Source organism: Rhipicephalus microplus, chromosome 6 (assembly GCF_043290135.1).
Source record: "Rhipicephalus microplus isolate Deutch F79 chromosome 6, USDA_Rmic, whole genome shotgun sequence".
Lineage (NCBI taxonomy): Eukaryota > Metazoa > Arthropoda > Arachnida > Ixodida > Ixodidae > Rhipicephalus > Rhipicephalus microplus.
This window is the reverse complement of record NC_134705.1, coordinates 192,481,056-192,494,923: the sequence shown is the minus strand read 5'-3', so window position 1 is coordinate 192,494,923 and position 13,868 is coordinate 192,481,056.

Genomic DNA, 13,868 nt, shown 5'->3' with positions numbered 1-13,868 from the left:
TTCCAAAGTCTTTGTCGATTTTGTTTCCTTGTAGCATGCCTTAAATTTACACTATTTCATAGGTGCTTGTGCAGCATATTCTCTTCAGTGCCGTCACACTCGCTTGAGCTATTTGTACTGCTCATTACATGTAGGCATAAAGCCACGCTCTTCTTCCCAAAACCTTGTAAGCATACTAGGAGCGATAGAATTTCTAGGAGCACGGCGATCAAATTTCTCGCGTGCTGCACCAGAAACGAAGCAGCTGTCAAAACCAAAACTGCAGAGTGCCAGTTAAACCTGGCACTGAAATCGCTGACATGAGAAGTGCATGTTTTTTTTTCTGAACGCACTTCGTTATTGCTTTTTTATTTTTGAAAAGCTTTCACAAGATATAAATGTCGCACTACAGTGCCGACGTGGCTGTGGTCATGACAACAGGCCATGCCTGCCCTTTTGTGTGGTAGAAGGATAGAACTTTATGTAAAGTAAGTTGAGGGGTTCGGAGCTAGTCGCTTGTCTGCAGCGACCTCTTCTGCCCATGCAATGATGGCTTTTTGCAGTTCTTCGTCGGGGGACACTATTAAGGTCTCCCATGTCACTTCTGGGGGTGCTAGCAGAAGCTCTTTGGGTGAAACGGGGGGAGCGGGAGGGCCCTGACCCTAGAGGATGCGACTCTGGTTTGCTGTGGCATTTTTATTGCAATATTTCGCATATTTAATCATAATGAATCAACCTCTCTGCCCGTGAAGAGAGCTTAGCGGTGAGGAGTGGTTTGGATATTAGTTTGAATTCGGTGGAAGACAGTAGCTCGCGCCCTCGTAACTCGTAAGGTTGCTGCGATGTACGGGGTATCATCGAAACTCATCCCTGTACGTAGTGGTAAGGTCGTTGTAGGAGGTCACCGCCTCCCTTGTCGGTGGGCCCGGTTCCAACCAAAGTGCGAGCCATTTTGCTAACCCTCAGGCCACTTTATGTGTCTCCTCGTTATTGGGGTTTCCTGAGCGAGCAGGGACTCAGACCAGGTTCATTTCGGTTCTGTCGGTCTGATTGAAATATCTTAGGACCGTAGCTGTATTTTGTCCCACGCTTCCCCACGTAAAATTGAGAATAGCGCTCTTAGAGTCGCTAAGGACAGTATGAGTACTAAGATTCAATATGCTTACAGCCATTTCTTCGGCATCCTTGACTTGCGCGGCTCTAGTTGGAGCCACATTTATGATTCTAAATTCCCCGTCCACGGCACTCAGGGTGTATGTGTTTTGGCCTTGGTTGGCGGCATTGACGAAGACCGCGGTTTGGTCTTGGTTGTGCTTTTCACCTAAACTAAGAGCTTCTCCTGGCGTCGTATCTGCCGGACAGGGTGTTTTTTTTTTTTGATACTATTTGTTTGATCTTTTGATAACGCCTGATTGTGGAAGGTAGGGGTGCCCTGCGTCTGGTGTTGTGTATATAGGATTGATTCTTTAGTCTGTTCAGGATATGCAGTCCCGTCATCATGTTCGATAGCGATGTTATTTGTGCTGTTATGTGCACTTTGAGCAGCTCCTCTGGAGTGTTATGCAATCCCAGTTGAAGGAGCTTTTCGGTGCCAGTGTAAACACGTAAACTTAGGGCCCATTTGTACACTTATCGAATTATCGCCCCAATTTTATTCATGTCTTATTTTTGAGGGTATAATAGAGGAAGGAGTAGATTATGCAAAAGCCTTACAAGAGGCACCTTGTTTTCAATGCACAGATGTTCATTGAAACAAACTGTATCATTTCCTTCACGGCCAAAGTCCGACGGAACAAGCCTTTGCCTTTTAGCAGCTTTCAAAACGTTATCTCGTACAGAGCGAGATACAAACTTTACGACCAGATTTGGCCTATACGTTCCTTGCTCGTTACCAGGGAAATGAATCTGCGCATGTCAGTGGAACATCGTTTCTTGCCAACTTTGACAATTGCATCAGCTAGTTTTTCATTAGGCTTCCTGGGAAGGCCTTTGACTTAGAAGTTCTGTTGACGACTGTATTGCTTAATTTCAAGAAGCTCAGTCCGTGTTTTTTGTAGTTGCTCTTTTATGGAACCGTTTTCTTTCTTGAGTGTCATTCGTTCTTGCTTCGCTCTCGCAAGGGTAGCTTTAAATTCTTCGAACTGTGTGTTCATAAATGACACTGAATTGTTGATTTCTTGGATATGTTCATACACTTTTGAGCTAAATGTGTTGAATTTACTACTTAGTTCCACCACTTTCTTAGCAACGTCTTTTACTGTCGGCATTTCTATAAAATGCACACACAGCCGGGCAGCCCAGACACTAAACTAACTAGTGTTAATGTGCAATGCACGTACCTACGATAGCGATGACCAAAATCTTAGCCAGTGCTCGTGAAGCACACGTGCCTGGGCTTCCTGCAGTTATGCCTAGATCCAGTAAGGGCGTGCTTATATAGCCACGTGCTGGCCAGGCGGTTTCGCTCTAGCGCTGCTGCTTTGTGATGGCTGCGTCACCACAGCTTGCGTAGCACAGGGATCTATGAAGTAGGCGATTATGCCTGCAATAGCGATGAACAAAATCTTAGCCAGTGCTGGCGAGACACACGTGCCTTGACTGCCTGCAGTTATCAGGCTGTGCCTGTGTACGCGGAGAACGAGTGCCTCTCTCGGTCTCCGAGACAGTCGCCGTACCGTGGGTGTTCTCTAGCAGTACGTCCCGGATCACTGGTGGGGCACGGACAATGCAGAGCGACGGGCGCGTTGAAGACGCTTGCGCTCGGCTTCCTTGGCTTGCGTCTCGTCGGTGTTACCCGCCTGCCGTCTGCATTCTCGAACGCGATCGGACGCATGCAAGGACGGGCGGAAACACGGGCATATGGACGGACGGACGCTTTGCCCCACTCATCATCATTCACTCCGTGTATAAGCTGCGATTTTTTTTTCTCCTGCGGTTCTGCTTCAGCTAAATCTGACGATGTAATTCCAGGCTCAGATATTTTATGCCATGCAGTAAACACAATGTTTAATATTTTTATGCCCTATGCACTTTCAAAACATGAAAGCTTGTTGAGAGAGAGGTAGAGAAAAAAGACTTCATTGAATTATCTGGTGGACGACGAAGTTAAAGACGCGTTGGCACCATTAGATCCGCAGCTGTTTACATCTATTTGTTTACCACGGACGTTTACCAACACGGAGGAAGGAGTTTACCAAGCATTGAGGCTGCCATAGCTCGATAGCACGTTGGCAATGAAACTGCCCAGCTTTTGAAACTGCCCAACTTATTTCTCGACTGGCGCCACGTGGCGACTCGCTACAGTGCTCCCCCTGGAGCACTGTAGCGACAGATGATGTTGAAAGAAAATGGGAAACCTTTCTAAGCTCTAGAAGGGAAGCATCCCTCCTGATCAATGAAAAGATTAAAAGAAAGGGTGCTCAGTGGCTGGCAGAAGTCCATAAAAAGGACAGAAAGGCAGCTGCAAAATTTCGGAACCATCTAAACTCCCTAAGAAATGAAACAAATCTAGAGCAGAGGTTTATAACTACAACTCAAGGTGCTAGGCTAGAAGGGGACGAAGCTATTGAATATATAAGAACAAGGATGACAGAAAAATTTCAACACAGAAGTGCCTTATGCACCACAATAGACAGGGATGGATCAAGTGGCACAATGGCTCCATTTTCACAACGAGAGTGGGAAAGGGCTGAGAAGAGGGTTCCATGTGGTGCATCAACAGGCCCAGATGGCATTCCATTTATGCTGATAAAGACATTGGGTCCATAGTCTAAACAGACTTTGAGAGAGGCAGTGAGCAGAACTATAATCGATGGTGAAGTCCCTGATGGATGGAAACTTAGCAGGATGAGCATGATTTATAAAGGAAATGGGGACAAAGATGACATAAACAACTCATCATCATCATCATCAGCCTGACTACGTCCACTGCAGGACAAAGGCCTCTTCCATGTTCCGCCAGTTAAGGGGGGACGTGGCAAGTAAAACTAATTTTTTTATTAATGTACTGTTTGTGATGCAATTTGGTGTGTGTATGTGGATGATTGTGAGGATTCCAAATATGAAAACCGTTTTCAAATACCTCTTGTACTTTTTGAGTTACAAGCATAATTATACTAATTATTGCTCTTCACACTTAAAGATATAATTATTGCTAAATGAAATTATTTTTTCATATTATTATGTTCCCAAAGCATCAACTTGTGCAAAGAAGCTATTAGTTGATTTTTCTAGTTCTTGTAACCATAAATAAAATTTCCAAAACATGGATGTTGTTTTGCGCACACATCGCAGTAATTATAAAATGTGTTCTAAGAATTTTAAATGATGAGTAAGAAGAGAGATAAAGCTTTATTGCACTGCTAAAGGCCTCCTGAGCCTAGTGCAAAAAACGGAACGACTCTATCAGTCTTTGTTAGAAAATGACAGATGTTCTAGCGAAGGCACATAGGCGAAAATCAAGAGTTGAGAAAACTTACTTTGAAAGTTCACTCTTGTTTGGAAGTTCACAACATGCCTAAAACACTCAGAATCCTCCTGGGCAGTAATCCTGAGATGCTGTGGCCTTGGCCTCTGTAGAGCGCAACCCAGTTTTGTGCTTCTTTGTCGTGGAACAATGCGCCTTTTGAGCCCTCTTTACCCTTTTGGCATCCTTTTCGGCTGCTCGCCGCAAAGAGCAGTCTCCTGGATTGAAGCCGGTCCTGTGCTTGCTGCTGCCAATTTATGCCCGCAAACTTCTTAATCTCAACTGCCCACGTAACCATCTGTCTTCCCCTTACCCGCTTGCCTTCTCTGGGAATCCGGTTAGTTACCCTTAACGACCAGCGGTTATCCTGTCTACGCGCTACATGCCCAGCCCATGTCCATTTCTTCTTCTTGATTTCAGCTATGATATCCTTAACCCCCGTATGTTCCCTAATCCACTCTGCTCTCTTCTTGTCTCTTATGTTTACACCTACCATTTTTCTTTCCATTGCTCGCTGCGTCGTCCTCAATTTAAGCTGAACCCTCTTTGTAAGTCTCCAGGTTTCTGCTCCGTAGCTAAGTATAAGCAAGCTACAGCTGTTATATACCTTTCTCTTGAGGGACAGTGGCAATTTACCTGCCATAATTTGAGAGTGCTTGCCAAATGTGCTCCACCCAATTCTTATTCTTCTAGTTACTTCAAACTCGTGGTTCGGCTCCATGGTTATGACCTGCCCTAAGTAGACATAGTCCTTTACAACTTGAAGTGCACTATTACCTATCTCGAAGCGCTGCTCTTTTCCGAGGTTGTTGTACATTACTTTAGTTTTCTGCAGATTCTTTTTAAGACCCACCTTTCTGCTCTCCTTGTCTAACTCCGTAATCATGAGTTGCAATTCGTCCCCTGAGTTACTCAGCAATGCAATCTCATCGGCGAAGCGCAGGTTACTAAGGTACTCTCTATTAACTCTTATCCCTAGCTGTTCCAATCACTAGCTGTTCCACATAAACAACTACTGTCGTACAACACTGGCATCAGTGGTCTACAGGCTGGCGATGAAGATTATACAGGAAATACTGCAGGCATGAATACAGGATGAGGGGGTGCTGGGGGAACTGCAGAATGGGTTTCGGAAACACAAGAGGTTGGAAGACAATCTGTTCTCACTGACACGTAGATCCTTTCTTTGGCGATTTCCTGCTTAAAAGTTCAATAGATCTCTAGTGCGCACTTCTTAATCATACCAATTCTCCACATGTCAGTCTCCGTTTCCTTTAACTTGTCGTACCGAAGTGGCAATGTAATTTTTCGTAGAAAAGTTGTGTTTTTGATTCATCGGTAACAGTTTCGGAGCTCTGCCCTATATGCACAACTTTTACGATTACCTTGGAATCACCATCTTATGTCTTGGCAATTGCTTTTAAATTTGTGAATGCAATAGATCCAATCTTGTTCCAAGATTATGTCAATAATGCGTAGGCTTTTGGTAAAGGGCCACTGGCACAATAATTTCGCACCTTGTTTCTCTTTTTTTCAACTGGTAGCTTGTGAATCGCTTATCATGGCTGGAAACCTCGTTTGCATGCATTCATGGAGGTTATTCATTTAGAGAAGCTTTTAGAGTGCCCAGTCGCAGTTTCGATTTCAAAGAGCACCGAGCTAGGCAGGAACGGTTGCGGTGGCTGAGTAAACATACCTGGTCATGTGACCACGCAATACACTGACATGGGCATCACGCACGTGAGTGGGCGCTGTATTGACCAACCAACACAATCTGGATTTGCATAAGGTCGCACCGCATTAATGTCGAAGTCGTGAGGTGCTCCGCATATCCCTTTGTTGTGTGACATGCACTTTAAAACGACTCTAAATATGTTCTAAACTTTATATGCTTAGATATTTCGTAGGTGTTGTGTACGTCTCCGGGTGTCTAACTCACTCATTACCTGGACTTTGAAGTTTTGTGTCAGCCCTTTATTAAAGACACATTGGAACATCGTTGACACACATTAGACACACATTGGAATACCGTTATACTATCCTGGACTCATTTAATGTTTTGTCTTGCTCTTGAAATGCATGTTAAGTGTTAGTGGGCTTGTAATAATTTACTAGTTATGTTGCGGATGTTACTTTTCATGGCATGAAATGTTACTTTTCACAAAGGACTGTGCCTTTGTTGCTTCTGTGTACCTGCTGCTTTCTCTCATGCTTATTGTTGAATGGCATTTATTTTGGTTTCATATTTTTTTTGCCCGAAAAGCTGTTTTTTTTATTGACCCTTTCTCATACAAGTACTTTTCACCAATAAACCGTTTGTCAATGATCATTGCTGTATGTTTCCACAGCGAACAAATTTCATGTTTTGTTGATATTATGAATCCTTGGTATTCCACTGCTCACAAAAAATTTGCATCAAACTATTTGCATTTACTTATCCTTAATGTATCGGTGAAAGTCTACGGATAGCACTCATTTGCAATTGCGATTGAATGCACTTGCAATGATGAATTTTCTTCAAGTATATTAGTATTGCACAAATGCTGTGATCTATGTAGCTTGCTTTACATACCCATAATCAACTTTTACTTTAGTCATATTGGGGTCAAATCGAGAATTAAATGTCGTATATGCTAAAGCAGGTACCTCAGACAGGCTGGCTAGCATTTGAATGAGTTAACCCATCTCCATCACAGGTGCTTCATTGCTCTTGACATGTTAGTTATTAGACGGGCAGTTGTTGACGTCGCATCAAAGTATGTGTGTTCTTGTGATCTGTTACCAGGGCCATTTTAGCCTGATGGCCTTCTTTGCAGAACCGATAGTAAGATACTATACTCGTATACTTATGTTGCTTTGACATATTGGTTGCACCAAAATTTAACGACTGAAGGCGTTACAGAATGCTAGTCGGAGAGCTTGCCTCGAACTTTATGTCACTCGAATGCTCTTTGGACTTGTGACTCGGATCATGCCAAACTGAAACATCTTTTGCATATGCACCCGCAGTTCGCTTTGACGAGCCTCCTACATTTTTTAAGCATGGGTGGATTGAGGAAGGAAACTTTTCTAGTCCGTGATGCCTGTGTGAATCGTAGTAGACAGGCAAGAGTTTAAAGAAAACACATGTGGCAGAGGATTAAATGGAGCACTGAAATAGAGAAGTCTATTGGCATGCGTGATTTCTCTTGAGGACAGGCGAGGGTAATTAGAGAGTACTGAAATTGACCTTTGTTCCGAAGTGTCCCAGACAACACGAACACAACCTCGGGACATCCTCAGTATGCCTCCGTGAGGACAATATGACGCCCTCAGAATGTCCTCTTACGGTACTAGAAAGGCACTAATCCCGTCCCCTTGTCCATACACATAACAACCTCAGCACATTCTCAAAACAACAATTCAGGACTTTTTCAGTATCTTTTCAGAACAACGATAGCGTGGCCGGTTCGGTACTGCGGGCAGTGATACTACTTAGGATTTACTTCTTTTCATGACATTTTTATACATCAAAAGAAAAACACTTGCTAGGTCTCGAGTATATATACTGTATCTATCAACAGAGAGGTGACAGTGCTGGACTATTAGAGTAAAACAAACAAAAAGCTTGCTGACTGAAATTTATTTAACAGTAATTAATCACAATAGACAGCTTTGTCAGGCATTCGAGTCCGCGTATAGTATGAAAAAAGAAAAGCAGTATCAAGGCAGTCAACACAGCTCAATCAACTATGTTTGTAATCTTCGAAAGTTTGACACAGTGTCCTCATCACCACTCGTATCATGCCTAATGCACTCATTGGTGTTAGAGGCTCCGCATGACAGCCTATCAGTACACTCTACACGGGCGTTGACTTGACTTGCCCGAGGTCGGGCCATGTATCAGATGCAGAAGTCGATCCTTTCACGTTGGGACCAGGCTGCTTCGAAGCCCAATTGATCGCGATTGACTGTTGTTCCACGCTGCTTCGAACCACACCTCGCCGCGGTCGGCTGGTGACAATGCATCCATGATCAGTCGGAACGTTGAGCAGGCCAATGCACCCATCAACACGGCAATTTACCTACCGCCATCACCTACGACTTACACTCTCACACATATCTCACTTTTAACTATGCACACAAACAACAAAGGACATGAACCTTCACTAGTTCACTGCACTTCCTCTGACAAGATCGCCGCTGCCATTTTGACAGTCAGTTGGCTTGGAATAGCTTGGCTACTTCACTATCTAGAACGGTGCTGCATAGTCAATGGTTGCCAGCTGCTAGTTTGTTACTACGCGCTACAGCGACGTATAATGTGGTGCTCAGAAGTCTTCAGGAATTATATCTAAGTGCTCAGTGCGATGCTTTTGTCATCCCCAAAAGATCCTTAACAGGACCTTTTCCAGACCAATTGTTGTCCTCAGAAAGCACTCGAAAAGACGTTTCCGGGGCAAACCAGCTTGTGCCATCCTCAGTAAGTACTAAGATCAATGAGAACTGTGCGAGGACGATTGTACCATATGAGGACGACCTCAGGACATCGAGTGTTGTCTGGGGTACTGTCATAACCTGTTATATATTGTCACAGTTTGAAATATGCGCCATATTTTTTGTGAATCTCTAACACCCTCCAATAGCAATTAATGTAACCAACAGGTAATTAAGCCAAGGAAAGCATGCAGGTCGTTATTTGCATTTTCCTAACTGTAGTGCAACAATTCTCACTGAGAAGAACGGAAGGGAAGAAAAAAACAGCCTTTTCGTTCGTGAGATACGAACCCACAACTTTCGAAGACTGTGGGTTCGGATATTAGCATGGCTGAAGTTTTCGATTACTTTCTGTAATTGAATACACGGTATTATATGAATACCTCTGTAGCAATGACATGGTGCAAACACCCCAAAAGAGAGCCATATCATTACAGAAAGCGCAAGCTCAAGTTAAGATGGCTCAAGACATCTTTGAGACATCTGCCCAAGCAACTGTGGATGTCTGCCGGAGGTCAACCCAAACATAGTTTCCTAATTTTAGGAAACTCTTATGAACTCAAACACATTATCAGTGGCAAGATGGAAAAGACATCACCTAGCGAAAGCTTGTTGCGCCGCCAGCGCCACCAAACCGAAAGCTGTCGCGGCGCCGCGTGATGAGTCGGCTCCACAATAAAAGTATATTTTAACAAACTATAAAAGGTCTTTAGTTTTTTTTTTTTTTGGTTAATCACTGTTGCTCAAAAAGTTGTTTGCACTGAACCCCAGGCCATTGACTTTATGCCTCTCACCTCCATGACGATAGTTATAGCGCGAGAACAAAACGACGACACAGAGACAAGACTTTCTTTCGCGTCCTTCTTGTCTCTTTGTCGTCGTTTTGTTTTCGCGCTACAACTATCGTCATGTCATACCAACTAGCCCAAGCTGCCATACTTCTCACCTCCAGTAACGTACGGCTTTTTTTTTTTTTTTTTTTTTTTTTGCAGTGTCTTCTGCCAACACCACCTAGACTATTGACAATAGTCTAGGCGGTGTTTCTTCTGCGCCGCGCAACATCGTTTTTTGACCACGACCTACTGTACTCTTGACCTGCCCAGTTGGCGGCGGTCTACGGAGCTGCCTGCGCCGGCTCGGATGCGGAACTTCACCACCTAGGGGGCGCTCGAGTTACCCCAGCTGAGCGCTGGTGGATGCATGGAAATGCACGGGTTACTGCCGGTTCGAGAAGAGTTTCATCACGCATTGAGCAAATATGGCGGGTATCTTGAATCATTTTATTTCATGTGACTTTAAGAATACTCTTTTGAATTTTAGTTGACATTTCAGTGCATTATTTTTCAATTAGAACCGCAAATCAGATAGGAACACATGTATCAGCGTGCAAAATAAGAAAGAAGGATGGCAGAGACAGGTTGTAAATACTGCTGGCCCTCCAAATGTTTATTTAACTCACTATACCGGCTATACGTGTATACAATGGTAGACTTCTTGTCGCACACTCAGCTGGATTGAATTTACTGTCTGGACAAGAAAGGGCAAGGACTATGACATTTGACAGTGGGTGCGGCATCCAGCGCGCATAGAAAACAACCCAATATAGACAATGTCGCGCATAAATAACCTCGTCTCAAATGGCATATGTAGATCTCAGGTACATGAATAATCAACAAAAACACTCTGCAACTGTTTTGAAACGAAACAGCAAACAACAACAGCAAACAACTTTACCTGCAAGACTGCAGCGTTTGCTCTTTAGGAGAGCAGATTAACCTCTGCAACTTCACATCTCAGCTTGGCTATTCGCGCTTATTATTTCTTGCCATGGTTTGGCATTTTCGGTGCGATGATTTTGTGGAAGTCATCACACGGCGAATCTTCTGGCTTGTTATACTTGTTTGCGTGGTCAATGATTGTCGGTCGATCTTTTTTTTTTACTTTGTCGCCAGGTGAGGTTACAGGTGGTTCTGCGCGTTCAAATTTGGTGAGCGGGTGCACAAAGTCTGAGGATGGTCCCGAAGTTGTGTTTTCGGATGGTACTGGTGACATATGTCGCTCGATGTCAAGCTCAGTGGCGTAACTAGATAGGACGGCGCCCAGGGCAAATATATTTCCGCGCCCCTCATTATGCCCGTGATAATTTCCGCGCCCCCCCCCCCATTAAAAGCGCTAATGTAGGCTTCCGCGATTGCCTACTGGCGCGCGGCGGGCCATTTCGGAGGCCAAGGGCCACCAGTTCTGATTTCGATGAGCTACGCCCGCGTTTTTGTATAGTATTTTTCTTTTTTTATTCAAACTTCCGGAAGTCCCTTACCCGTCATTGTTCTCTTCCAGTCCACACTGCAAAAATCTTGACGGCACGGGCGCTTCCCAGGCCCAAGTTTCTCGTACCTAAGCTTTCGCGCTATTTGTGCATCCCAAGGAATGCAGGGTGAGTACAAAACAAAGCAACCAGCTAGACACCGCGCCCTCGGGTCTGGTATGGGGGTTAAACTGGTCGGAGTGTTCTGCCGTTTCGCTCCGTTCGCTGTTCCATTGATGGAGGTCATCCTTGTGCGGCCGCATTCTTTCAGGGAAGTTCTTGGTTTCTCCAACGTACGAAGCGGGGCAGTCGGCACATGCTGTCGGGTACACTACGCTCTGCGCTTTTTTCGCAGGTGCGTGTTCTTTGGGCCAAAGGATGAACCTGCCCATGGCGGTGGATGGCATGTGGGAAACGTTGACCCCCGCCCTTCTATTGCTTTGCTGGCGCCCGCGATGCAGGGAATCAACAAACGTCGCCGTCGTGTCACGCTTTCTCCGTCTTTCCTCCAGAGAACTCTGCGAATAAACGCCTTTGTTTAGCCTTTGGTGCCGAGGTCACGGATTATATTCGCCCTTCCTTCCGCCGCTGCGTGGACGATTAGTCGTTGGACGATCGGCTATTTCGTTGGAGTTTTCTGTTCTTACTCAAAAAAGGTGCATTCGAACTTTTTTATTTTATTTTGTTTACGTACGTGGTTGGTTTCAGGGAAGCTTTCAGTAAGTGGTTTGGGAGGCTGGTGGGGTTCGCTGAAACTCATCTAACCCAGTGCTGCGGAGCACAAAACAAAGCTTAGCCGAGGGTCATGGGAAGGCACGGAGGTAGCGCAGCAAAATGAAAATAGAGGATCCTTTTCCCGATGCAAAAGCCATTGCGGCAACCCTTTCCTTCACCACCATCCCCACTTCCAGTCGTACATTACAACCTCGCCCCTCCCCCCTTCCAGGCGGTTTTACGGAAAAAAACATTGACAACCTTTCCAGGGGGCGCCAACCCGAGGACTCGGCTTGGCGCCCCCTCCCTAGTGGCGCCCGGGGCACTTGTACCCCCTTGCCCCCCCCTAGTTACGCCACTGGTCAAGCTCGAGATCTGCTGCGCGCTGGGCCTGAACCTTTTTTCTTCCTGCATTAAAAATTGTGTTCTTTTATACGCCTTTTCTTAAAATTCGTTTTGATTGGTCCGTTTCGTATGCAAGACCCGTGGGGAGACGTCAAGCATTAAACATAGTTAGTCACTTTTTTTCTTAGGGCAGTGTCCACGTTCCTGAACATTTGAGCGTTTCAAGGTGCGGCGGGCTTTTGCCGCGGGCGGCACCATGTACTTTGGATAGTGTAGAAACACTGACGGCACAGCATTCGCTTTCAGTCTTTTTATTTTTAGTGCCGGCCTATAGTCGGTTGGAGCAAAGTGCACACTTTGGGAGCCAAGCTTCATTGCCAGCACCTTGAAAGGAAGAAGATGAACATTCAGTGAAATATTGTGAATTAAATACAAAATTTCTTGTTCTTTTCGAAGGAGTACATCATGCAATTAGAAGTTTATCCCATAGTGGCGAAGTAAATAAAACAGAGTTATGAAGTGAGCGTATGACTTCACCTCGTTAACCATGTGACACACGTAACTGGCTGAGATACATTAGCACTAAATAAAACGGATGACCACAAGAAAGAAGACAAGGACACACGCTACTCACAACTTTTCATGAGAAAAGTTTTCACGTATATGTCCTTTTGTCATGCATGCGCGTAGACGGGTAAACTAACACGTTTATATCAGACGCGGTAGCACATAAATTCAAGTTCGTGGTCGAACTAATTAGGCGACAGAGGATAAATATTCACTTATGCAATGATCTCTGCTCTTTTTGGTAATGTAATTAAACTACCAGAGCAATCTCGAAGAAGCTGCTTCTTCCCACAATGGGTGTCTACTTGCATAACCCATGTAGTGATATGGCTTCCATATGTGCACTCTTGTCGTCTTTCCTTTTTTTTTGCTAACAAAAAGTTGTGAATATGGCACGTCATCATGTACTTTCTTGAGGTTGTTGGTTTATTTTTTGCGCTAATATGCGTCTCAGTCTGTCACGCACCACTAACCAGCCCAGCAACTCACTCATTTAAAGACACGTAGTCATTTACAACCCATACTACATTTTCAGCGTGTCAGGTAACGCCTAATTGAGCAGACTTACCCTTTCTAGTAGTCACCTTGATTCATTTTTCACCAACCTCGATCACTGAAAACTCATGAAAAGTTATATCAGAAGTCTTCCCTTGCCTTGATTCGCAGAAAGGCACGCAGCACACACCATTGTGATGGTTCATTTGCACCAAGAAACCTCGCTTCGCTGGTGTACAAACTGCACCTACCTGCACGCTTCTATAGCAGCTCGGAACGAGGGGACGGTAGCAAAAGATCTTTATTATACTTTTAAGTTTATTCAAAAAGAGGCTTTTATTCATTTTTTTACAATCGTCCAGAGTGTATGCACACGTATACATTGCTGCTTTTTTCCCAATGTCGCGCGAACAGACGGCAAAAAAAAAAAAAAAGCGCGGCGGCCTATATTTTGGTTGTCAGCAACCAGTGCGGTTGGGCTAAGTTGTAGCGCTACAAAGCGCATAGCGGGAGGCGCCAGTA